The sequence below is a fragment of the Marmota marmota genome, unplaced genomic scaffold (genome assembly GCF_001458135.2).
Source record: "Marmota marmota marmota unplaced genomic scaffold, marMar, whole genome shotgun sequence".
Taxonomy (NCBI): domain Eukaryota; kingdom Metazoa; phylum Chordata; class Mammalia; order Rodentia; family Sciuridae; genus Marmota; species Marmota marmota.
In genome coordinates this window covers 25,772,030-25,798,634 of record NW_026000241.1, presented here as the reverse complement: position 1 = coordinate 25,798,634, position 26,605 = coordinate 25,772,030, and the positions used below count along the sequence as shown (strand labels likewise).

Sequence of the window (26,605 nt, the reverse complement as noted above, 5' to 3'; positions counted from 1 at the left end):
TGGGTGTGGTGGCACAGGCCTATAATCCCAGCAGCTCTAGAGGCTAAGACAGAGTTCAAAGCCAGTCTCAGCAACTTAGCGAGGCCCTGAGAAACTTAGCAAGACTTTGTCTCTAAAAAAAAAAAATATATTTATAAAAGGGATGGGGATGTGGCTTAGTGGTTAAGGACCCCTGGGCTCAATGTCTAGTACCAAAACAAACAAACAAAAAAACCAAAACAAACACAAACAAACAAGCAAATAAATAAAAAGAACCTTAAAACAAGATGAGTTTCAAAGGAGAAAGGTCATATTCAAATTATAGCAGGTTACAAAAACCATTTAAGAGACAGAAATGAAAGCAGGGCATGCTACAGGGGCAAGATGATTAGTGCATTCAGTCTTGGCTAAGCCAATTAAACAATGTGAATCTGGACACCCATAATTTTCTCAACTATGTATCTATTCTCTTTATACCAATTGTGGCACAGCAGTTATCAACAATATTCATTTAATCTCTGCGCTGTATTGTATTTTCTATAGAGCCTCTGGCAGCTGACCAAGTTGACTTTAAAGAAAGCTTTTTGGTCATTGTGATCACTCAGAGCATGACAGCTCCTTCTACCCCAAGACATGATTTGAATGGAAAGCTTTTGCTCAAAAACAATGCAGTTTAGGCTGGTCAGTTAATCAAAAGTATGAGGCTAGGAGATGCCATTTCATCACGTGGAAAACTTTTGATGCATTCTCTCATCTACTCTCCACATGCAGTTTTCCAGTGAAAATCGCCCCATATACCACCAGATGGAATTTTATGCAAGTACACATCGATGTGTGCCAGGAGAGTCAGAGGAGAAATTTCAAAGCACAGCTGCCAGCTCTGCCTAACATAGGACTGAAAGAACCAAATTTATAAGCAGGTGCTTGCCAGACAGCAGACCTCTCAGTTTAGCCAATTATGTAAATGGAGCCTGAAGAAGGATTTGTGCCAGGCTCAGTTTCAGATGAAAGCCTGGCTCTTCTGAAGCCCAGTCCTGGGTCTACACTGTTTTAATGGTTTTTGCGTCCTCTCCAGTTTTGATTTTATCTTTCTAATTTGTGGAGAAACTCTTCCTCTTCAAGCAGCTTTGGACATACCGAGCAAAACTTTCATGAAATTGGTAAATGTGGACATAAAATCAACAACAACAAAAAAAACAAAGGAGTTTTAATCACTTATGCTGTGTGTGTGTGTGTGTGTGTGTGTGTGTGTGTTTTCTTATCCTTTTTCTTTTTCCTTTTGGTACCAAGGGGTGCTCAATCCCTGAGCCACATCCCCAGCCCTTTTTAATGTTTTATTTTGAGACAGGATATTGCTGAGTTGCTTCGGGCCTCACTAAGTTGCTGAGGCTGGCTCTGAATTTGCGATTCTCCTGCCTCAGCTTCTTGGGCTGCTGGGATTACAGGTACCACCATGCCTGGCTCATGCTGTTTTTTAGTTCACGAGGCAAGGATTCTTAAGAATTAAGTGTGTTTTAAAGCAAAGTGTCTCCATGTATCGTATTTTATTTTCTGATTCCTTGAAACCAAACCAAAGCCTATATTGTGATGATCACTGGGAAGTGAGCAGATGCTTTATTTTTGTATCCAAAGTTATCTGGGGGCCCTAGTGCACTTTTATGGCACAAGAGGAATCCAAATCCTAGTAAAGGATGGGGACTAGGAAGAAAACAGCTTTGGGCTCAATCCTCATCTGGAAGGTAGGGGACATGTAAATATTCTTTTTAAAATTTATTATACTTATTACTATATTTGTGCTTGTGGATTCCTTTGTGCACTGCTTTCTTTGCTTTGGCTTGGGCTCTGTGAGGGGCAGGACCGCCTTTCTTTGCTTTGGGCTCCATCTTGGTGAAGGGGGCTTTTGCTGTGGATATTTTTTCCCTACAGCAGAAGATGAATTACAATAGCCCTTTAATCAACTGCATAAATTCTTTTTGAATGGGTGAATTCTACTCATACCAGTTCCAGATTTGGAATATTAGATTGTATCCTACTTTTTGTGTATTGCAAAAAAAATGTTATAAGAACTTGCTCATACATATATCTCTGTATATCCTCACTAGTGCTTAACATCTTTCTACAAGTAGAATTCCTGGCATAAATAGTCCATACATTAGAATTTTGGCAAATACTATCAACTTTGCCTTCCAAGACAGGTTTACTAGTATACACGCCTACTGACACTGTTTTACAGTGCCTTTTCCTCCAATTCCTATTAACAATGAATGTCTTTCTTTTACATATTTTCTCAACCCACTAGAATCAACCCCAAATATAATTCTTTTTGAATTGTTTGCTTACTCTTCAATAGATTGGGTTGTCTTTTAAAAATGATTCATAGGTGCTATTTACATATTATACATAAAGATCTTTTGCTACTTATGTTACAAATACTTGTAGTTGTCTAGTTATCTTTTACTTTTTTGCCCCTTTTGATGTACAGTTGTTCTTCATATTTATGTAGTCACACCTGTTTTATGTTTGGGTTTCATTTCTTATGTAACTGTTTTACTTCTGGGTTTCATTTCATATTTAGAAAAGTCTTTGAAAGCTGAAAAGTGCCCGTAAGTCAAATTTTCCACCATGAAGACACCACATGGAACCCGTAGAACCACTTTATGACTCCAGTGGCTTTTGTTCCTGGTAAGCAGGTCTTGGCTGTGCCTCTCTGGATGTACCTGTCTGTCCAGATTTCAGGTCAGCCATTTACCTTTTACCTTAGTTTCTGGTGCGCCCAAAGAAGTCATTGATTGTCAGTTTGTCAGATTTTTTCTTATTGTAAAATGGAAGTGATGACTTCTAATACTTTTATGTATTTTTTATTTGTTGTTGTAGGATATATATGACAGTAGAGTGCATTTGGACATATTGTACATACATGGAGTACAACCCATTCCAATTAGGATCCCATTCTTGTGGTTGTACATGATGTGGAGTTTCACTGGTCATGTGGTCATATATAAACAGAAAAGTTATATCCAATCTAATCTACTGTCTTCCTTATTCCCACCCCCTGCTTCCCTTCACTTCCCTTTGTCTAATGCAGTGGGCTTCTATTCTTCCCCTCCTTAACCTTCCTTGTTGTGGGTTCACATCCACATATCAGAAAAAAACATTGGCCTTTGTTTTTGGGGGGATTGGCTTATTTCACTTAGCATAATATTCTCTAGTTCCATCCATTTACCAGCAAATTTCATGATTTCATTTGATTTTATGACTGAGTTAATAGTCCATTGTGTATATATACCACATTTTTTTTATCTATTCATCTGTTGAAGGACACCTAGGTTGGTTCCAGAGCTTGGCTATTGTGAGTTGAGCTGCTATAAACATTGATGTGGCTATATCACTATAGTATGCTGATTTTAAGTCCTTTGGGTATAGACCCAGAAATGGAATAACTGAGTCAAATGGCGGTTCCATTCCAAGTTTTTTGAGGAATTTCCAAACTGCTGTCCATAGTGGTTACACCAATTTGCAGTTCCACCAGCAATGTATGAGTGTGCCTTTCCCCACACATCCTTACCAAAATTTGTTGTTACTTGTATTCTTGATAATTGCCATTCTGACAGGAGTGAGATGGAATCTCAGTGTAGTTTTAATATGCATTTTTGTAATTGCTAGAGATGTGAACATTTTTTTCATATATTTTTTTGACCATTCATATTTCTTCTTCTGTGAATTGCCTGTTGAATTCCTTTACCTATCTATTGATTGGGTTATTTTATTTATTTATTTTTTTCGCTGTTAAGTTTTTTGAGTTCTTTGTATATCCTAGAGATTAATGCTCTGAGGTGCAGGTGGCAAAGATTTTCTCCCATTTTGTAGACTTTTTGTTCGCATTTTTAATTGTTTCCTTTGCTATGAAGAAACTTTTAGTTTTATACCATCCCATTTATTGAATCTTGACTTTACTTCTTGCTCATTAAGTTTCTAATGAGAAAGTTGGTTCCTGAACTAGCATGTTGCAGATTTGGGCCTACTTTTTCTTCTTGTAGGTCTCTGGTCTAATGCATAGATCCTTAATCCACTTTGAATCAAATTTTATGCAGGGTGAAAGACAGAGCTTTAATTTCATCTTGCTACACATGGATTTCCAGTTTTCCTAGCATCATTTGTTGAAGAGGCTATCTTTTCTTCAATGTATGTATGAGATAACTGTATTTATGTGGGTTTGTCTCTGTGTCTTCTATTCTGTACCATTGATTTATATGTCTATTTTGTTGCTAATGCCATGCTTTTTTTGTTGCTATGGCTCTGTAGTATAGTTTAAGGTCTGGTATTGTGATGCCTCCTGCTTCACTCTTCTTGCTAAGGATTGTTTTGGCTATTCTGAATCTCTTATTTTTCCAAATGAGTTTCATGATTTCTTTTTCTATGAAGAGCATCATTTGAATTTTAATAAGAATTGCATTAAATCTGTATAGCACTTTTGGTAGTATGGCCATTTTTATAACATTAACTCTGCCTATCCATGAACATGGGGAATCTTTCCATCTTCTAAAATCTTCTTCAATTTCTTTCTTTAATGTTCTATAGTTTTCATTATAGAGGTCTTTCATCTCTTTGGTTAGATTGATTCCCATGTATTTTTATATGTACTCCCAAGTATTTTATTTTACTTTTTACTCTTACATATTGAGCTGCAATGGGAAGACTTTTACTATAAATAATTTTTACTTAAGTTTTGTGGCATGTATTTACATAGATGAAATTTAGTAATACCAGAAATTCTAGCTGAAGAGCAGGTCTTGCAGTGCAGCATATCAGGAATCAGTGTTGGATGTGTAAAGTTTGAAAACCAAGGAAAGATAGCAAGTAAGAGATCTGATGCACGGGTGTGAATCAGAGGAGCTGGGGCTGAAAATAAAAATTTCTGAGTCAATGTAACTGTGGCATTTAAAATCTGCTAAAGTCATACTCAGCTACAATCTAAATGATCCAGCTCTTACTATAACTTTGATCTCTGCTCTTAGCCTGCCCTCTGTGTTCACTGAGCTTAAACCACACTGATTTCATTCCTTGTTCTTTAGTAGAAGATGTCTGTTCCTGCCTCACAGCCTTTGCACTCGCTGTTTCCTTTGCCAATGGTGATTTTTCCTGCAGGTATCATCTTTCTTCTCTTCTTTCAGGGCTCAGATATCACCTACTCAGTAACACCTTGCTTAAAATTACATATCTGAAACTCAACTCCCTGTCCTGACACCTCATACATAACCTCTTCTCCTTAGCAGATGTCACTGTCTTACATTCTCTGTGTGATATTTGGGGTTTTATGACTTGTTTCACTCTATACCCAGATTTTAGGTCCAAACTAAAAAAGTAATAATAAATAAGCAAAAGGAATTTTAATAATATCATGTATTTACACCTGTTGCATCCAAAATACCATAATTTCAGCATATGATCACATAAAATGATTAACGAGAGGATTCCCAATTTTTATTTTTTAAGTCTTTGGACCCTAAAGCACCCCCGAGACTTGGTTCAAAACTTATTCTGCTATTTTCCCAGAGTAATCTTGCCTGCTCAGGGGACTAATGGGAAATATGGCAATCTGAGTCCCGTCTAGCAAGTCTATTGAGTTTGTTTCTGAGTGAGGACCTTGGAGAAGCCCTGTGATTGGCTTCGGTACCACGGTACCACATTCTGGAAAAAAAGTCATGTCTGTTTAGGGTCTCACTCAGGGATCTGACAGAAGCATGTTCCAGGACTTGGAAAGAATAGCACACACAGCAGGGATCCTCTACTGGCAGGCTTACAATCTTTAGATTTGACTACAGACACAGAAGTGGTGCTATGAACTGACTCCATTCTTGTTTGGCCATGGTTGGAGTTGGTCCCATCCATCTAGAGACCTGGAAGGAACCATACTTGCCCATACCCTTGGTCACAGGACTGCGACCTTCAGAACTAATTGCAGACCAAGCAACGACCATGTGACTCAGTTCTAACCCCTCTTGATTGTGATCCTGGAGTCAACTCCATTAGTTTGGAGACTAGGCAGGAAAGGCCTCTACTTGCTGAAAACAGTGTCTGTAAAGACAGGAAGAGGTGTTTGCTCCTTCAGGCGCACAGATCTCAATGAAGAGCTGCATGAGTTGTGAAGAACCAGAAAAACATGACCCCACCACAGGAAACCAAGAAAGCTCCAAAACCAGCTATAAAGAGATGGAGATCTACACATTTCCTGACAAATAATTTAAAAGAATTGTCTAAAGGAAGCACAGTGAGCTACCAGAGAACACAAGTAGGCAACTGAATGTCTCAGGGAAACAATACTTGAATGAAATGAGAAGTATGTATGCCTTCTTTTGAAAAATGTCTAGCCATCTCCTTAGCATACTTTTACTGTATGTGATTGTGGGGTTTGGCCTCAAGGCCTCATGCATGCTAGGCTAGCACTCCACCACTGAGATACATTCCCAGCCCTTTGCCACATTTTAAATTGGATGATGATGATGATGATGATGATGATGATTTTGTTGTTGAGTTGAGTTCCTCATGTATTCTGGATATTAACCTCTTATCAGTTAGTTTGTATATCTGTCATCCTACCTTTAAATTTTAAATACATTTGAGTTGATTTTTTAAAGTGAGAGATAGAGATCTAGTTTCATTCATCTAGTATGAATGAAAATATCCAGTTTCCTCAGCCCCATTTATTGAAGAGATTGCCCCTTTCCCATTGTGTGTTCTTGGCCACCTTGTCAAAATTTAGTTAGTTGTAAACGTGTGGGGTTATGTCTTGGCACTGTATTCTGTTCCAATGGTGTATATATCAGTTTTGATGCCGATGTCATGCTGTTTTGATTACTCTAACTTTGTAGTATATTTTGAAGTCAGGTATTGTGATACCTTCATTGTTGTTCTTACTCAAGATTGCTTTGGCTCCTTAGGCTCTTTTGTGTGTGTGTGTGTGTGTGTTTTATATAAATTTCAATATTGATTTTCCTAATTCTATGAAGTATGCCATTGGAATTTTTATTGTGAGTGCATTGAATCTGTAGACCACTTTGGATAATATGGACATTTTGACAACATGACTTCTTCCAATCCACTTGGGATATCTTTCATTTATTTAGTCTTTTTCAATTTATTTCACAGATATTTCGTAGTTTTCAGTATATAGATCTTTCCCTCCCTTGATTAAATATGTTCCTATGTGTGTTTTATTCTATAGTAAGTGGGAATATTTTCTTAATTTTAATTAATTAATTATTATTATTATTATTATTTTGTGGTACTGGGGATTGAACCCAGGGCCTTGTGCATGCTAGGCAAGCACTCTACCAATTGAGCTATATCCCCACCTTTCAATTTATTTTTTGTAGGTTGGTTTTCTATCCTGAAATTTTACTAAATTTATTCTCTAACAGTTCTAGCAGGTTTTGTTTGTTTGTTTTTTTTGTTAGCCTTCAGTGTTTACTGGATTTAAAATCTGTTGTTCACAAATACAGACAATTAATTTTTTCCTTATTGATTTAGACACCTTTAATTTTTTTCCTGGTCTAATTGTTCTGACTGAGACTTCAGCTACTATGTTGAACAGGAGTAGAGTGAGCATCTTGCCTTGTTTCTGAATTTAGAGGAAACACTTTCAGTTATTTTACCCTTGGGTATGACTTTAGCTGCCATGTCCTGCTGCCATGATGTTCTGCCTACCCCCAGGCCCACAGCAATGGATCCAGCTAACCATGGACTGAAACCTCTGAAACCATGAATCAAAATAAATTTTTCCTCTTCTATGTTGTTCTTGTTTGGTCAAAGCAACGAAAAATTCACTTACATATGTTTATCATGGATATTATCCTAGAGTTTTCTTGGAGTGTCTTTGTCAGTCTTTGGAATGAGTATGTTGGCCTCATAAAACGGTTTGAAATTGTTCTCCTTTTTTCTCTTTCTTTTTATTTGTTTGTTTTTGGAGAGTTTAAGAAGGATTGACATTAATTCCTGTTTAAATATGGAAGTTCCTTGTGAAGCTACCTTATCTTGGCCTTTTCTTTTTGGAGAATTTTTTTCTTTAAATTACTATTTTAATCTTCTTACTTGTTATCAGTCTATTAAGGCTTTCTATTTCTTTTTGAATTGATTATTTATCTGAGATTCTCTTGCATTTTAACTAAGGCATCTGTCACTATATACTTTCCTCTTGGTATTGCTATAACTGCATCTTGTGTTACTAGGTTGTTTTCATTTTGTTTGTCTATGGTTTAAATTTTTTTTTGATTGACACATAATATTTCTAGATATTTATGATGTACATGTGATGATTGGATTTATGTATTGATCATCTTAGGTAATTAATATATCCATCACTTGATCAGGATAATCTTTTCAATAAACAGCGTTGGAAAGACAGTATCTTCATGCAAAAGAATGAAATTGTGCCTTTATCTTATACCACACAGAAAAATCAACTAAAATGGATTAAATCAATTAAAATGAATTAAAGATTTAAGCAGAAGACTTGAGAGTCTAACACTCCTAGAAGAAAACGGAAGAAAAACATTGGTCTTAGCAATGACATTTTGGGTAGAACACCGAAAGTATAGGTAGCAAAAACACAGGGACTACATCAAACTAAAAAACTGCACAACAAAGAAAGTAATCAATAAAATGAAAGGACAACTTACAGAATGAGTGAAAATATAGGAAAGGCATATATCTTATAAGTGGTTAATATCCAAAATATATAAAGAACCCATATAACTCAATAGAAAAACATAAATAACTCAATTTCAAAATTGGTAAAGGACCCTGACAAATAATAATGGCCAAGAGATATGAAAAGCTGCTCAACATCAATAACCATTAGGGAAGTGCAAATCAACATCACAACAAGCTTTCACTTCACACCTGTTAGGGTGGTTCTGATAGCAAAGTCAAAAGATAACAAGTGTTGTCAAGAATGCGCACAAGAGGGAGCCTTGAGGCACCATCAGAGAGAATGTAAATTGGTGCATCCACATGGAAATCAGTATGGGGGTACTTCAAAAATTAAAAGTAGAACTACCATGTGATACAACAATTCCACTGCTTGGTTTATGTCAAAATAAAAGAAAATCACCATCTCAAGGAGATATCCTATTTTCATATTCATTGCAGCATCATTCACAGTAACTAAGGTATGGAAAACACCTAAGCATCTACTGAGGGGCAAGTCAATATTCAGCCTTATGAAAGAAGATAATCCTGCCATTTGTGACAACACAGATAAGCCTGGAGGACATTATGCTAAGGGAAATAAGCAAGGCTTATTTAAATAATTGCATGATCTCACTTTTGTGTAGACTATAGAAAATTGAATTCATAGGAATATAGAATAGAAGGCTAGGGTGAGGGGACAATAGGGAGGTATTAGTAAGGGAGCAATGCCTCAGTTACAAGAGTTTTAGAGAACTCGTGTACAGCATGGTGACTGGAGTTAATCATAATTATTGTACACTTGAAATCGACTAGAAGAGTAGATCTTCAGTGTTTTACACACACACACAGACACACAAAAGTTACTTTGTGAGATGATGGATATGATAATTAGCTTGATTGTGGTAATATTTCAAAATGTGTACATAAAATAAACTGTCACATTGTACAACTTAAATATATACAATTGTTATTTGTCAATCACACCTCAATAAACTTGGAAAAAATTGAAACAAAATAAATGTGAATGACCACATGATGGTGCCAAAACCTTGGGAGTCGATGAGACTTTTCAGGGAAGCTTGAAAATTTCCTCTTCTACCAAAATGCTGCTTTCTTGCCTTAGCTATTTCACTGTAAAAATAAACAAACCTGTTAAGCATAAATGACTTTTGGATGTGCTTTTAAAGTAATGTTTTATTTCTAACCATGCTCTCAAGTCAAAGGGTAGACCTCACTTTGTCGTCATTTTTTATACTTGTACAATTGGAGTCTTCGAAACCTAATGTAGCACTTTCTCAGAGTGGTAAATACAATCCTGTATTTACTTATTAAGAATAAGACAAGTAGAATCTCTGTAAATTAGTATTTTCATTCCTTTGAGATTGCAGAAATTTCTCTATAGTACTTTTGGAAGTACTCACACGTGTAAGAAAGATCTTAAAGCCAAAGAACCTTGACACCAAGATATGACTTTTGACATGATTAGTTAGAAGTTGTTCTGTATTTTACTTACACAAGCTCCTTAGTTTAGTATTTGCTGACACAGTGACTGAAAGAATGAATTAATGAAAACCCAAACCAGCCGTTGGTCATAGTCTCTCATTTTGTTTTCTGATAGCGTGAACAGATGTTGTGGAATACAACACATGGAATGTTGAAATTAGTAAACATTAGAGATGTAATTTTTTTATCATGACTTGGAGACCCAAGTAGGGCTCATTTATTCAGGTAACAACATTCTTTGAGAGTTTACTATAGACTCAGGGCTATGATTTTAGTCCTAATACTATAAACCCTCATGCTATAAGCTACCACATTCTGGAATTAAAAATGCCACCAGCACTTATAAGCCAGGATCACCAAGCATGAAAAATTACAAAGTGTGGTCAGGGACTAGAATCATGTCTTAGAAAGAAGCCTCCATTTTTGTGTCGGTTCTTTAAGGTTCCAGAAGACACCAGATCCTGGAATCATATGTGCTGTTAAATATTTATCAAGTACTACAAAGTGCCAACATACAACTAGTATCACTGACATCTAGAAAGACAAGTTCTACCAGCTTCTAGGCCAGAAGTTACAAACTACATCCTACAGACCTAATATCTGCTTTTGTGATTGAATTCTTATTGGGACACAGTCATGTCCATTCAATTTCCCTTTGTTTTTATGCTACAGTAGCAAAGTTGAGTAATTCAAATAGAACTTTTGCATGCACAGCCTAAAATCTTTACGGTCAGGCTGTTTAAGAAAAGTTTGCTGACCTCTGCTCTAGACCCTCGGTGTCACCAATCTATATACCACAGTGCCATTAATTCCTAGAAACAGATTTGCCTCAAGTAGTTTAAAGCAAAACCTATTACCAAGCGCAACCAATACCTGGAATACAACTGCTTCATTGAGTAGATGTACCAAAAACTATCTTGGGAGGAGCAACTGCACTAACAAAAACTGCCAAAGAAATTTGTAGTCTCTACCTTTAGATTTCAGTCAGAATAAGATTTTTAGAATATAGACAAAGGCTATAGGCTTTTCACACTAAAATTCACATATTAATTCTCAATTAAGTTCTCATGTTAATTGTTACCAGCAGTAATTTAAACCTTTCTAAAAGAGAGATTGTTTTGCATGAGAAGACAAAGAAATATATATTTTTTTCATGTATGAATTCTGGTTGAATATTAATTCTCAGGTTTAGGAGTACTGATTTCATTAACCTTGAAATATCAGTGTGGATAAAAGATTATGAATATAAATGAACTCAGAGTTAGAACTTGTCGACATCTATTTTAAATAGCGATATAAATACTGTTAGAAGGAAAGGGGATGTTGTAGCAAGCTTGGTGATGAGGCTGATGTGAGAGCTCAAAGGTATAAATATTATGTCATATAATGTTCACCTGTCCCTTGCTTAATTTACAAAATAAAAGGGAAATGGTTCGATTCTGGATTTGTGTTGTAGGTTAGAGATCAACCAAGAGGTATCTCAGATCTAAGGAGACAGAGTATCTGATACCTAAAACCTAGAAGTCAGTCTAGAAACAAAATGTCCCTGAGACTTAGCAAGAAACAACAACAACAACAAACCTGGCTATACATTCAAAGTCCCAGGAGATCTTTGAGTGCCATAAAAGATAAACAGCATAAGGTATGAATTAGCAGCAGAGCTGCTCTCCAATTGTGTAGCGTTAGGTAAGACTTAATTGGTTTGAAGTTTGATTCTTCCTAAGTAAATTGAATCTCATAACCCTCATTATCATCTTTATCTTGATCATCACCATCATCACCAGTATTTTTTTTTAAATAACTTTTTATTCTATTTATTTATTTTTTTATTTGGTGCTGAGGATCTAACCCAGTGCCTCACACGTGTAAGCAAGCGTTCTGCCACTGAGCTACAGCCCCAGCCCTCATCACCAGTATTTGGAAGTTGCTTATGATGAGTTACCACTACATAGATTATCTTCTTTAATCTAACATAAGGTATTTGGTATCTTCTTTATTTGACAGATGAGCAAATTGAAGAAGTGACTTTCTCAAGGTGACATTTGTGTCATTGATGGAGTTGGATGCTCTTTAGCCCACTCTTATCCCTGTGCTAATGAAAATTCTGTTTTGGTATACCCATACATTGCTGGTGGCTTTGATGTGACTTTTTTGAAAGAAATTTCCAAAGCATATTAATAATCAAAGAGTGTTACTGTCCTTTTATCTGGTAATAACACTTCTGGGAATATCATGGGAAATATTCCTATCAAAGTAAACAGAACAAAGACATTTATTCCAGCATTATTTATCATGGTAAATAATAGGACACTTCCTAAGTGCTCAACAAATGAGAAAATAAAAATAATAATATATTGCATAGCATCTTAAATATTCATCTGAGGCTTATTTGGTAAACTACTATTGATCCATCATGTGAAAAACCAAAATATACAACTATAACCATTATGATGCCAATTTTATAAAATTATGCACATATGAAAAAGGCAGAAAAGAATATAAAGAAGAATGTCAAATATTATTTCTTGAGGCAGTGATATTTTGGGTGACTTTTTCTTGTTATTGTAATTATAATACATATAAATAATGAACCAATTTGAAGTGTAACATATTACCTGACCCGAGTACCACACAGGGTCAAGAAGATGAGTGAACTGTTAAAATGTAAGATAATTTATGTGCTACCATAAAAGGTCAGGCTTGTCTGGTTAAGAGAGGAGTTTCTGAATTGAGACTGAACAAAACACTAGGTGGGAGACAAGCACATTTGAATTCTCCTCTCATCCACTCTCATGCTCTGGGTCAGAGACTGACAAACTGTGGCTCATGGGCCAAATCCTGCCCACCACCTGCTCCTGTATGGACGGTAAGCTAGAAATCCTCTTTATGTGTCTTCAGTCGTTTTAAAAAATAAAACAAAGAATATAATCTTCTGACACATGAAAACCGCATGAAATTCAACTTTCAGTGTGCATTTATAAAGTTTTATTAGAACACAGCAATGCCCATTTACTTACAAATTTGTCTATGGCTGCTTTTGTGCTATAGCAGAAGAGCTGAGTAGTTGTGATAGAGGCCATGTGACCAACAAAGCTTGAAACAGGCACTTTGTGGCCTTTTATCAAAATAGTTTGCTGACCCCTGATGTAGGTTGATTTCAGTTCTCCAAATTGTATGCTGATTTAATAAGAATTTTATTCCAGATATTTTTCTTGCATGTTCTTAAATGGTTAGAAATGCTGCCTTTCCTTAATATTTAGACTTTAAGAAATCTTCTTGAAACAGTAGAAATGGGAGCCATTGTGTGGCCACAACATTGACCAGAGTTGCACTGCAGTAGCTGCTCAGTGGGAGGTATAGGACCTATTTGGGTATCAGGAGATCTAATTTTTTGATCTGCTTAAATTTGATTCAGCTGGTCCTCCCCTCCTTATTCTATAATATTGAAGAGGACTGGACAATTTCTGAGCCCTTTTCTAGTTTCTACAAATGACTCTTGTCATTTTAGTTAGTAGTTCTTTGTGACCATTGGGAACATTTTTTTACTTCTTTGATGATTTTCTTGTCTCTGGGACAGAGAAACAATCAAGTTTAACGCCAGGAATTAAAACTTAAATGTCCAACAGATAAAATAAATGAAGGAACCCACTTTCTATGTTTCAGATGTAGTTGAGTGTGTCCCCCTAAGAGTTCATGTGGTGAGAGCTTTGTCATCAGTGTGGCAATGTTGACAGGTTTTGGCACCTTTAGGAGGTGGAGCCTAATGGAAGGTGATGATATCATTGGAGGTGCCATACTTACTAGTTGGTTAATTCTTGCAAGAGTGGGTAATTATAAAAAGAGCAAGGTTGACCCTGAATCTCTCTGGCTTTCTGTCTTACTTTCTGTTATCTTCTGTACATATTCCGTTTTGGAGTGCCATTCTACCATGAGGTTCCCATCAGAGGCTGAACAGGTGAGGCCACCTGATCTTGAACTTTCAGCCTCTAAAACTGTGAGCTAAACAAGGCTTTTGCATTACTAAGCTTTCTGTCATTGTAACACACAATCTGAGCCAGTCAACTTACAAAAAGGTTGATTTTTGACTCAAGGTTTGGAGGCTTCAGTCGAAGGTTGGTTGACCTCATTACATTTGGGCCTGTAGTGAGGCAGAACATCATGGTGGGGAGCATGTGGTAGAGCAAAGCTGCTCACTTTATGGCCAGAATGTGAAAGAAATTAGAAGGGGCTGGTGTTCCACTTTCATCTGCAATGATTTGAAGACTTCACTAGACTCCATCTCTTAGAATTTTTTACCACCTCCCAATAGCACCAAGGTAGGGACTAAGTCTTTACCATGTGGGCTTTTGGACATCAGTCTAGATCAAAACTATACCACCTCTTTTCTTTAGAAAGTACCCAGCTTTAAGTATTTTGTTATAGCAATAGAAACTCAGGTAACATCCAAGGTAGTAAAGAGGCCATAGTAAGCATTATGGCATGCTGTGGAGTATCTGCCCTATCTGAAGGGTTCAGGAGTAATTCAGCTCCAGCTTAGTACTATATATTGCTAGATTTTTCACTTTTCAAGTGATAATACAAAATATGGTTTTTGATATGAAGTGTTCTAATATTTAAATGCAGACAACTAATTCAAAACTTAAAAAGTACAATATAGCCCAGTTCTCCTCCCCAAATTCTTCAATAAGTTGTTGTTCCTTTAAGAAGTCTTACCTATTTGTAGGAAAAATCTTTTATAGAGGAAAGATGGCCGAGCAGAGAAAGGAATCACAGCCCAGGAGCTCCTCAGCACCAGACTGGACCAAGTGGAAAGACTGCGCCTCAGCAAGGTGAGTAACAGAACAACCTCACTGAACTTTAAAACTGAACTGCAAAAACATCATAGAGCTACAGAAAGTCAGTAACTTTAGCATGAGAAATAATACCTCAGAGATGTGCTAGCTCCTACCACCAGTGGAGCATGTACAAGAGAAGCATGGTCAGTGGATAAAGAAAATCAGCATACTACAGTGACTCAGCCACGTCAATATTTATAACAGCTCAATTCACAATAACTAAACTATGTAACCAACCTAGTTGTCCTTCAGTCGATGAATGGATAAAGAAAATGTGATACACACACACACACACACACGCATACACACACAGAGGAAAAATTACTCAGCTTTAAAGAAGAATGAAATTATGTCATTTGCTGGTAAATGGAGTTGGAGAATATTATGCTAAACGTAATAAACCAATCCCCAAAAACCAAAGACCCAATGTTTTCTCTGATATTCAGATGCTAATTTACAATAGGCAGAGGCACTAGGGAATAACAGAGTTGCCTTAGATTAAGGTGGAGGGGTATGGGGATAGGAAGTTTAGTAGAATGAAACACACATTATTACTTTATGCATATATGTGACTGCATGACCAATGTTATTCTACAACATGTACAATGAGAAAAATGAGAAATGATAGCCCATCTATGTATTATATATAAAAGTGCATAAATGCATTCTAATGCCATGTATAATTAATTAAAACAAATTAAAAAAAATAAAAAGAAAACATTAACTTATGGAAAACATAAGTCTTCTGTGGTTTACAGAACTTATGTGGTTTATAGAAGGTTGATTTTAATGGACACAGTTGGTAGGGAAGTGTCTTAGTGGGAACAAATCTAGAGGGGTCTGTTGGGTAGAAGGGATCCTGGGTTGGGGTGGTGAGCCCTCCCAGGCGTGGTGCGGACAGCACCCCCAGCCGTCAGCAGAGGGCGCACTGTAGAAAGTCCTTTGTGAGCAGAACATCTGCTGAGAGGTAAGGAAAAGGTTCCCAGGCACAGAAAGCTGTGGCCACTGCTTGTGCAGCTGTGAATCAAGATGGGAGGTGAGGACTGGGAACTCAGAAAGGAAGTTACCTGCAGCCAACGAAAAAATTCCCAGAGGATCCCTGAACCAGAGAGACTGAAACAGGCACAAAGAACATTTTGGGCCACTTAGCCTCTGGATCCAAGGGAGAAAACTCCCATGACAGCTGGCATCCCATAAGAGAGCTACTGTGAAGATGCTCGCTGTGGCCACGAAAGCACATCTGTACTCCAGGGTGGATGCTTGGTAATTCACAGTCATAGTAGTGAAGGAGAATCCTGTGGAGGCCTAGTCTCTATGCTCTTAAAGTGTATTTGTACTGAAACCCCAGAGACGCAGAAGTCTAGCAGAGGTAGACAGCTTCACACCAACGGGAGGTGTGGCCCAAATCTCAAATACCTACCAACAAAGTTCCAAAACCCATCAAAGTCGAAACCACAACAAGTGGAAACTCCAATTTAGAAATCTGTATCACTCCCACTATAGGATTACACAATTCATCAGCACTTCACAGTCTAGGCCACCCAATGCTGAGAGACTGGAAGCTAAGAGCTACTACATTCAATAGTAGCTAGGGAAATAAGGACCGTGGCCAAAAATACAGAGCCAAAATAAATATAAGCTTGAAAATCCTTCCCTTTCAACAGATTTGACCACTGTAGGAGAAAGCCCTCTATCATTAAATTTTTTTTCCTTTCATATTCCCATATTCTTTTTAAATTTTACTGATTTTTGTTTCAAACATCATTTTATTGTATTGTACTATTCTTCACTTTTTGCATTATGTATGATTTTTTTTGTGTTGTGAATGTGTGTGTGGTTGTATATACTCTCACTGCACGGAGAGGTTTGCATATATATATCATATAACTTGCATATTAATAGCTCTCTCCTGCATGTGTTCATTTTTTAGCCTAGATTAGACTTGGTGGGGTTGTTTTGACCTTACATTTGTGGATTCATTCATACATAGGTTATGGCTCTCTTAGCTTCCTTTCTTTACTTTCTTCCCCCAGTAATAACCATAGTTTTCTGTTCCTTTCTTCTTTCTTGCTTTTTTTCCCCCATTACATTCAGTTAACTTATTACTTCTTCTTTACAGGTGATACTTGTATCTATATCTCCTGCCTCTTCTCTGATCAACTACAAACACTACAAACTTTCTCTATCTTATTTCCTATCTTATTTTCTCTTACTTAAGAAACTGTAATCCCACTAAATAGTGGAAATTAAATAGACTATGTGATTACTACCCCATTCAAGTTGTTGTGATTATTAATTTAGTGTACAACATAGTAGACACCTGCTGTTAAACTCCTGATCTACTTCTCTTTCTTACTGTGGTTACTGATTTAAATGCTGATTGTACAATTCCTACAAAGGTGGCAATTAGTGTTATCGATGTCAAAGTAGACACTGAACATTTACCTTAAGGCTGTACATCTGTTGCTGACATTAGTGCCATTCTTACCTGCCCCTGCCTCCAGAGGCTGGAAAGATATTGGGACACTTAAAGATCACAGAATAAAGATCTTGCTGCTGAGAAATACTCACATGTCAACAAAGAAACAATAAATCTCACCCCCACACATTCTAGCCTCATATAAGGCTTAAATTGTTCTAACTCAAAAATTTAGGAGACAAAAACCCTAAACGAAGAAGAAGGACCCCAGTAGGAACAATCAGAGAGGGACCTCAAGTTTCACCCCTTGACATCTACTCATATATCAAAAACAGAAAGAAGTCCTAGAACAAATAAGATAATTACACACAAAAGAAGATGTTTAAAAAAGAGAAAAGGGAATCCATCTCAATTGATGTGCAGGTCCAAGACCTCTGAAAACATAAGAAAACAGGCCAATAAGTTTCTCCTCCAAATTCATGATCCTCCAACAGATGATCCCACTGATATCGAAGTAGACAAAGTCTCCAGAGAAAAATTATAAAAAACTGATTATTAAAATGTTCAGTGAACTAAAAGAAAATCTAAGGACTGAATTAGACCAGATACAGGAAATGAAAGAACACTTCAATAAATAAATGGAAACAGTGAAAAAAATGAATGAAAACTCCTAGAAAAGAAAGACACAATCAAATTAAAACATTTACTTAAAAGCACCACCAACAGTCTAGATTACAAAGAAAATAAATTTCAGCCCCCGAAGACAGAACTTCAGGCCTGAAGACACGGTATATGAACTTGAGTACACAGAATGCAATAAAGGGAAAAATGTTAGAACATTATCAGAATATACAAGAACTTGGGGACAACATCAAAAGAACAAACTTGAGAACCATTTGAATAGAAGAGAACATGGAGATACAAACTAAAGTCATTAAGAACATTTTCCATGAGATAGTTACAGAAAACTTTTCCCATATCAGAAATGAGATTGAAGCATCCACATGCAGGAGGCATAAAAGACTCCAAATAGACCTAATAAAATGAGAAGCTTTCCAAGACACATCATAATAAAAATGCCTAACAGAAAATAAGGAAAGGATATTAAAAGCTGCAAGAGAAACATCAGGTCACAATTGGAGGCAAACCAATAAGCCTCATTTATGATTTTTCAATTCAGATCCTAAAAAAGGACAGCCTGGAATGAGATATTCCAAGCTCTAAATAAAACAACTGCCAGCCAAGGCTGCTATACGAAGCAAAGCTAATTTTCAAAATAGAGGGGGACATAAAAACTTTCCATGACAAGAATAAACTAAAAGAATTCATGACCACCAAGCCAGCACTACAAAGAGTACTCAAAGATGAACTGCACATGGAGGAACTAAAAAACAAGTCCCCAAATTCCCACATAGAGGAAGATCAATAAAGTGTAATCAATTAAATGAGAATCAAGACAGTATTACAAATAGCAAAAATTAAAATGTCAGTAACCACAAACATTTCCCTACTAACACTGAATGTTAATGGTCTCAACTTCCCATCAAAAGTCTTAGATTGGTAAAATAGATTAAAAATAATATCCAACTGTATACTGTTTACAAGAGACTCTTGTGAAAGAAACCCACAGGTTGAAGGTAAAAGGAGAATTTTTTTTTTCCAAGCAGCAAACTCCCCAAACAAGCAGGAGTAGCTATTCTCATATCTAACAAAGCAGATTTTAAGCAAAGATAAACAAGAAGGGACAAAGAAGGTCACTACATCCTGGTAAAGGGAGAAATCCAACAAGAAGATTAAAAAAAATAGGAAATATGTATGCCTTAAATGTCAGCTCACCCAATACAAAATAAAATATTCCAAAATATTAAATCTCAGATGGACCCCAACACAACAATACTGGGTGATTTCAACACATGCTTACCACCAATAGACACATCATCAAAACATAAAATCAATAAAGATACTTAAATTTTTTTTTTAGTTGTAGATGAACACAATATCTTTATTTATTTTTTATGTGGTGCTGACGGTCAAATGTGCTGGGCAAACACTCCACCACTGATCTGCAGTCCAGCCCCAATAAAGCTATTTTCAACCTAAATAATGTTACAAATCAAATGTATTTTACAGACATTTACAGAATATTTCACCCCAAACAGCTGAATTAACTTTCTTCTCAGCAGTTCATGGAAACTCTTCCAAAGTAGACCACATTCTAGGTCACAAAGTGAATCTTAGAAAATACAAAAAAAAAAACCAAACCCACAATATGATCCCATGCATCCTATAAGATTATAATGGAACAAAATCAGAAATCAACAGCAAGAAAAATAATAGAAACCATAAAAACAATGGACATTGAACAATACTCTCTTAAATGAAGAAGAGATTAAAGAAGAAATGAGAGTAGACATCAAGAAATTCTTAGAAATGAAGGAGAACAGAGATATAACATATCAGAATCTCTGGGGAGAGTATGAAAGTATTTCTAAGGAAAATTTATAGCACTGAGTGCCTACATTAAAAAAAATAGAGCCAAAATAACCTTATACTCCACTTCAAGTCCTTAGAACAAACCAATTCCCAAATCAGAAAAGACAAGACAGAAAATAGTTATGATCAGAGCCAAAATTAATGAAATTGAGAATAAACAACAATACACAGGAGCAACACAACAAAGAGTTGGTTCTTTGAAAAGATAAATAAGATTGATAAGCTCTTAGCCAAACTAACCAAAAGAAAGAAGAATCAAATAAAAAAATTGGAGATAAAAAAGGAGATAAAACCACAGACCCTTCTGAAATCCAGAGAATTATAAGAACCTTTCTATAGAAAATTTCTACTTCAATGAATTAGAAAACCTAGAAGACATTGAGAAATTTCTAGACATATATGACCTGGCCAAATTAAACCAGGAAGGTATAGAAAACCTAAACAGACCAACACCAAGTAATGAAATAGAACAATTAAAAGCTTTTCAACAAAGCAAAACTCAGATGGATTCTCAGTTGAGTTCTACCAGATCTTTACAGAAAGACTAACACCATCTTTTTCAAATTATTCTATGAAATTAAAAGGGAGGGAACACTCCCAAATACATTCTATGAAATAAGTATAACCCTGTTACCAAAATCAGACAAAGATGCATCAAGGAAACTATAGACCAACATCCCTAATGAACATAGATGCAAAATTTCTTAATAAAATATTACCAAATTACATAAACACATCAATAAAACATTACATCAATATCAAGTGGGTCTCATTCCAGGGTTTTAAGGTGGTTTCAACATATGCCAATCAATAAATGTAACTTACCACTTAAACAGAATTAGGAACAAGAATCACATGATCATTTGATTTTTTGATAAAATCAAAGCACCAATTCATTTAAAAAAATGCTAGAGAAGCTAGGGATGGAAGGAACTTACCTCAATGTTAGAAAGTCTAATTGTGACAAATCAGCATCATATTGAACGGAGAAATCTAAAAACATTTCCTCTAAAATCAGGAAAAAGACAAGGATGTCCACTCTCAACAATTCTATTCAATATAGTCCTTGAAACGTTAGCTGTAGTGATCAGACAAGAGAAGAAAATCAAAGAAATACAGATAGGAAAAGAAGTAGTCAAACTATATCTTTTTGCTGATATCATGATCTTAAAATGGAAGACTCAAAAGTCTTCACCAGAAGACTTGTAGAGCTTATAAATGAATTCACAAAAGTTTAATGGTTTGAGATCAACACTCATAAATTAATAGCTTTCCTATACTGCAACAGTGATTCAACTGGAGAAGAGATCAGAAAAAAACATACTATTCACAAAAGCCTGCCCCCCCCCCCAAAAAAAAAGACAACAAATAAACACCACACAGAACCTTGGGAATTAACCTGATCAAGTAGGTAAAAGAGCTCTATAATGAAAATTACAGAACACTCAAGAAAGAAATTAAAGAAAACCTTAGAAGATGGAAAGACCTCCAATATTCTTGTGATATTTCAGAATCAATATCGCAAATATGGTCATACTACCAAATGCAATATACAGATTCAGCACAATCCCCAACAAAATGTAAATTACATTCTTTCCAGAATTAGAAAAAAAAAACAATTCTTAAATTCACTTGGAAGAATAAGAGACCAGAGTAGCTAAAGCAATATAAAGCAAGAAAAATGCACCAGGAGGGATTATAATATCTGATCTGAAATTGTACTACAGAGCTGTACAAAAACAGCATGGTATTGACATCAAAATAGACATGAAAACTAGTGGAACAGAAAGGAAAGCACAGAGACAAACCCACATACATATAGCCATTTGATACTTGACAATGGTACCAAAAATATTTGTTGAAGAAAAGACAGCCTTTTTAGCAAATGATGTTGAAAAAACTGGATATTCATAGGTAGAAGAATGAAATTTAGATTTCTATTGGTCACCCTGCACAAAAGTCGAACCAAAATGGATCAAAGACATATGAATTTGACCAGAAACCGTACAACTGATAGAAGAAACTCTGTCTCGTTGGTGCTGGCACCCACATCCTTAACCAGAACTCCAAAGTGCAAATAATAAAACCAAGAATCAATAAGTTGGATTCTATCAAATTTTTAGAAAACCCTTTGCACAGCTAAGGAAATGATTAAGACTTTCTTAAAGGAGAAAGTCTGCAGAATGGGAGAACATCTTTGCAAATTACTCCTCTGATAAGGGATTAATATCTAGAATACATAAAGAACTAAAAAAAAAAAACCCTTAACACCAGAAACCCAAATAACCAATTCATAAATGGGAAAAGAACTAAGAAATTTCATAAAATAAGAAACAAAAATGGCCAATAAATATATGAAAAATGTTCAACATCTCTAGTTATCAGAGAATTGCAAATTGAAACTGCACTAAGATTTAATTTCACTTCAGTCAGATTGACAATGATCAAGAATATTAACAATAATAAATGCTTGTGAGGATATGGGAAGAAAGGTATATTTGTACATTGTTGGTGAGACCACAGAAGAGTACAACTACTCTGGAAAGCAGTATGGAAATTCCTCATAAAACTAGGGATATGACCCAGCTTTGCACCTCTTATATAATATATTATATATATTGCTATAGTATACTGATTTACTTGTTTATTTTTCCCAAACAAGTAAATCACTATACTATAGCAATACAGTCACTTTAATGTTAATAGGAGCACAATTCACAATAGCTAAATTATGAAATCAACTTAGGTGCCCATCAATAGATGAATGGATTAAGAAATTGTGGTATACATATACATACTCAGCTATTAAAAAGAATGAAATTATGGCATTGGATGGAAATGGAGAATATTATGCTAAGTGAAATAAGCTAGATTCAGAAACTAGAGAATGTTTTCTCTTATGTGGAAGCTAGAGTAAAATTAAGGAAAGGAGGTGGGAAGGATAGCATATCATAAAGATGTAGGGAAGATCAGCAATGGAGAAGAAGGAGATGGAGAGGGAGAGTGGAGGGATGGGAAAGGGAAGGCAATACAGAATGAATTCATAAAAAAATCATGTTATGTGCAAATATAAATATACTACAGGGAATTTCACCTTTATGTATAAGTTAAATGAGTCAATCAAATATACATCAATATATGAATGAAAGGAAGCCTAGCAGAGTAAAGGAGGGGAAAATGGGGAGATGGAAAGCAGGAATCATGAACTGAAATTGAATCCATGCAATGCATGTAGATTTTTGTCAGGATAAGCCCAACTACTTGTATAGTTATAAAACTTTAGTAAAAATAAATCACATGTAACTTTTCACTGAGGATGGACAGCAAAGTTTAATGGTACCCTTTCCATCAGAAAATCTCTTCAGAGCATAACACCAAGCTGAGATGTTAGAACATGTGTGTTCAAATGGATTTGAGCCATGCATTCCCTTAGAACTTGCAGAATTTGAATGTTTTTTAGTACTAGGGATCTGACTTTTGAATGCACGCTTTCCAAAGCTTTCAGACAAGTAACCTACCATTCCCACTTCCTATATTTACTTTGAAGTTGATCCTCTCATTGTTTGGCTTCATGGCCTTAGCTAGAACAGGTTATTTGCTCAGTTATAATGGGAGTGAAGAGCCTGGGTCTGCCATATAATAAGTCTGAACACACTATCCTTCCTTCTGTTTTCTGGGTGATGGGTATATGTGGTGGATTTTTTTTTTTTAAATTCAACTGATATTTACTGAGTGCCTACTAAGTGCCGGCATTGCTGGGGACACAACAGTGAACTAAACGGAATCTTGCTCTCATGGAACTTACATTCCAGAGGGAAAGCTAGGCTAAGGATAGGTAACATATAACGTTAGATAATGATAACTTCTGGAAGCAAAGTTGAAGTCAAGTATAGGGATAGAGAGTGAAGGGGGTATTACTTTAGCTGGTATGGCTATGAATGGCCATTCAAAGGAGGTGACACTTGAGCAGAGATCCAAATTAAGTGAGGTAGTGATTGGAATATTTCTAGGCATAGAACCGTAGATACAGAGGCAATAGCTTCGTGAATCTGAGAGACATCAAGGTGGCCAGTGGAGATGGAGAGCAGCCACCCAGGGGAAGAGTAATAGGAAATGAGACCTAATAGGCAACCAGCTACCGATCATGTCTTTTTATTTAATGTGAGCGTTAGAGCCCAGGACCTCATACTTGCTAGGCAAGTGCTCTACTACTGAACAATACCCCCAGCTCCCTGCCCCCACCACCCTATCATGTAGGTTTATGGACATGTCAAAAACCTTTGTTTTAAGAAAGTTGACAAACTATTAGAGGGATGATATCATCTGGCCACTGTCACGCTCACCCTGCTGCTGTGGGGGCAAGGGTTTACAGTAGGGATACCTGTTAGTAGGTTGCTGTGATGCTCCAGCAGACGGACACTGGGTGAGGCTTTGAATCATTTTTACAGTGGGTAGAGGTAACTTTGGTTCATTGTTAAAGATAACTCAAAGGCTGTCTTCTCTAAGAGGTATTTCTTGAATACTTCCTCCTTGCCAGTGTGGGTTTCTCCCTTCTGTGATCTCCCAAGCAGTCTGTGCTTACTTCTGCTAGACAGATTGTATTTTATTAAAATGCTTTATTGTATGTGTCTGCCTAATCTGTGTATCTGTCTGTGATATCCAGGGACTATGCCTTATTTTTCTAGTGCTTGGGACTAAGCTTTCACATAACTGATATTTAATTAAAGCTTGTTTAATAGGTACATAAATCAATGAAATAATAGGAAACATAGTGGGAAAGAAAGAAACTGATAGGAGATAAGTTAATAGAAGCATTCAGACCATCGGTGATTTGTAATTTTTGGTGGAAAGATCCTCTGAGCCTCCAAGTCTGGGTTTACTTGGTGATCAGATTTATCTTGGTGGTCTTCTTTACCTCAAGCAAACAGATTGACTGAAAACTTCCCTCCATATAGATAGTATCTCAAGACAATTTCTATGTCTAGGACTCTGTGACATTGCAAATTAAAGAACAGGCAATTTCATAAAATACTTTAAAATTTGCTCTACCTTTTAGAGCAGATAGTAATTTGGGGCTTATTGATGGTGGAGGGATAATTATAGACATGCCATTTATCTCTTAGCTCCTCTAAGACTGAAGCATTGAAATAATATGCTGTGTGTTTTTACAGCTTTGCATCCCATGTTTCATATTTTCCTCACTTTTGAATAGAAGATTTTAAAAAAATGTCAAAAATGACATTACTGGAAAAATTATTTTCATTTTTATGAGGTAATGCCCTAAAAAGGAAAACATGGGCATGCTTTTGAAATGAAAAAAGGAAAAATAGCCTGAGCAGATTTGGGCCAAGGATTGGGCAGTCAAGAGACCAGACTGCTTTTGAGGACTTATTACTGGTTCACTTTATGGATTTGACCAGGGAATGTGGGGTTAAAATAGTAACAATCACTATCATTCATTCATTCAATCAATCAATTATTAAACAATTGCAAAGATACAGTGTTTTCATCAGGCACAGTAAGCACCAAGTTGGGGAAATCCTTTAAGATAGGGTTTATCTTCCATTGTAAATAATAGAAAACCCAAGGAAAAGTTTAATTTCTCATAGAACAAGAAGGTCAGAGTTAGGCAATCCAGGGCAGTAATGGTTACTCCATGCAATCTCTTCCCGGCTCTCTGTTCTGGCCTCCCTTAAAGTGTTGCTTTCCATTTTCATGGTTGCAAGAGGACTGCTTCACCTCCAATACTGCATCTGTATTCCTGCCATTTTTCATGTATCTTCTGGCAACCACAGTATTGGAGGCACTCATGTATTTACTGAAGACACAAATAAATGGTGATTCCATGAAAAATACTAAATTTGTACAAAAGTGAAACCTCAGTGTTCCAAATTATTTAATGAGCAGTCATCATCAGATTTGTTCCAAACAATTTATGTTTGCCTTGTTGTGGGCTGTGTTCGGCACTGAGATGTAGTTTGGAGAGCAAGATATTTATTAGAAATTGGTACCTGTAAAAGGGAAAATGTTGTAAGTAGCATTAACCAGAGGAAAAAGTTGGTATGTGATGGAAACCCAACAAATGTACAGGCAGCTCTGGAACAACTATTGTCTGTTAACATTGCCTTACCTACCTTCTGACACATTTGGGTTTCCATATTCCTCAGTTGGTTTTTTTGTTTTGTTTTGTTTTTAGTACGAGGGATTGAATTCAGGGGGCACTCGACCACTGAGACACCCCCAGCCCTATTTTTTATTTTATTTAGAGACAGGGTCTCACTGAGTTGCTTAGTTCCTCACTGTTCCTGAGGCTGGCTTTGACACTCATGATCCTCCTGCCTCAGCCTCCCTAGCCACTGGGCTCAGTTGGGTTTTGAGAGCCTTAACCCAATCAATGAATTAATCCCACAGTAGAGATTAACAGAGTAGTAACTGAAGGCAGGTAGGGTGTGGCTGATGGAGGTGTGTCACTGAGGGTGTGCTTTGGGTTATATACTTTGTGAACTGAGTTGAGTCTCTCTCTCTCTCTCTGCTTCCTGGTGTGATATCTTGAGCTGTTTTCCTCTACCACGCTCTTCTGCCATTTTGTTCTGCCTCATCTCGAGCCCTGAGAAATGGGGCCTGCTATCTAGTTTGAGACCTTTTAAACCTTGAGCCCTGAAATCAAGTTTTCCTTCTAAAATTGTTC

The 26,605-nt window shown here is 36.4% G+C and overlaps 1 long non-coding RNA gene and 1 other non-coding gene across 4 annotated transcripts in view; one reads left to right on the top strand and one right to left on the bottom strand.

The window, feature by feature from the left end:
- LOC125613730 overlaps positions 1 to 26,605 on the top strand; it is a 69,503-nt gene that overhangs the window by 9,145 nt on the left and 33,753 nt on the right. Inside the window, exon 2 of one of the 3 annotated variants that reach the window (XR_007344288.1) lies at positions 14,910 to 14,999. The exons of 1 other annotated variant lie outside the window; for it this stretch is intronic. This is a non-coding gene — a long non-coding RNA (uncharacterized LOC125613730). Of the gene's footprint in view, positions 1 to 14,893; positions 15,000 to 26,605 lie in introns of all 3 variants that reach the window. One more of the 3 variants, XR_007344287.1, reaches the window with a different exon arrangement.
- On the bottom strand, positions 7,257 to 7,330 carry Trnaa-agc. Its single transcript has one exon. It is a non-coding gene; the product is annotated as a tRNA-Ala (tRNA).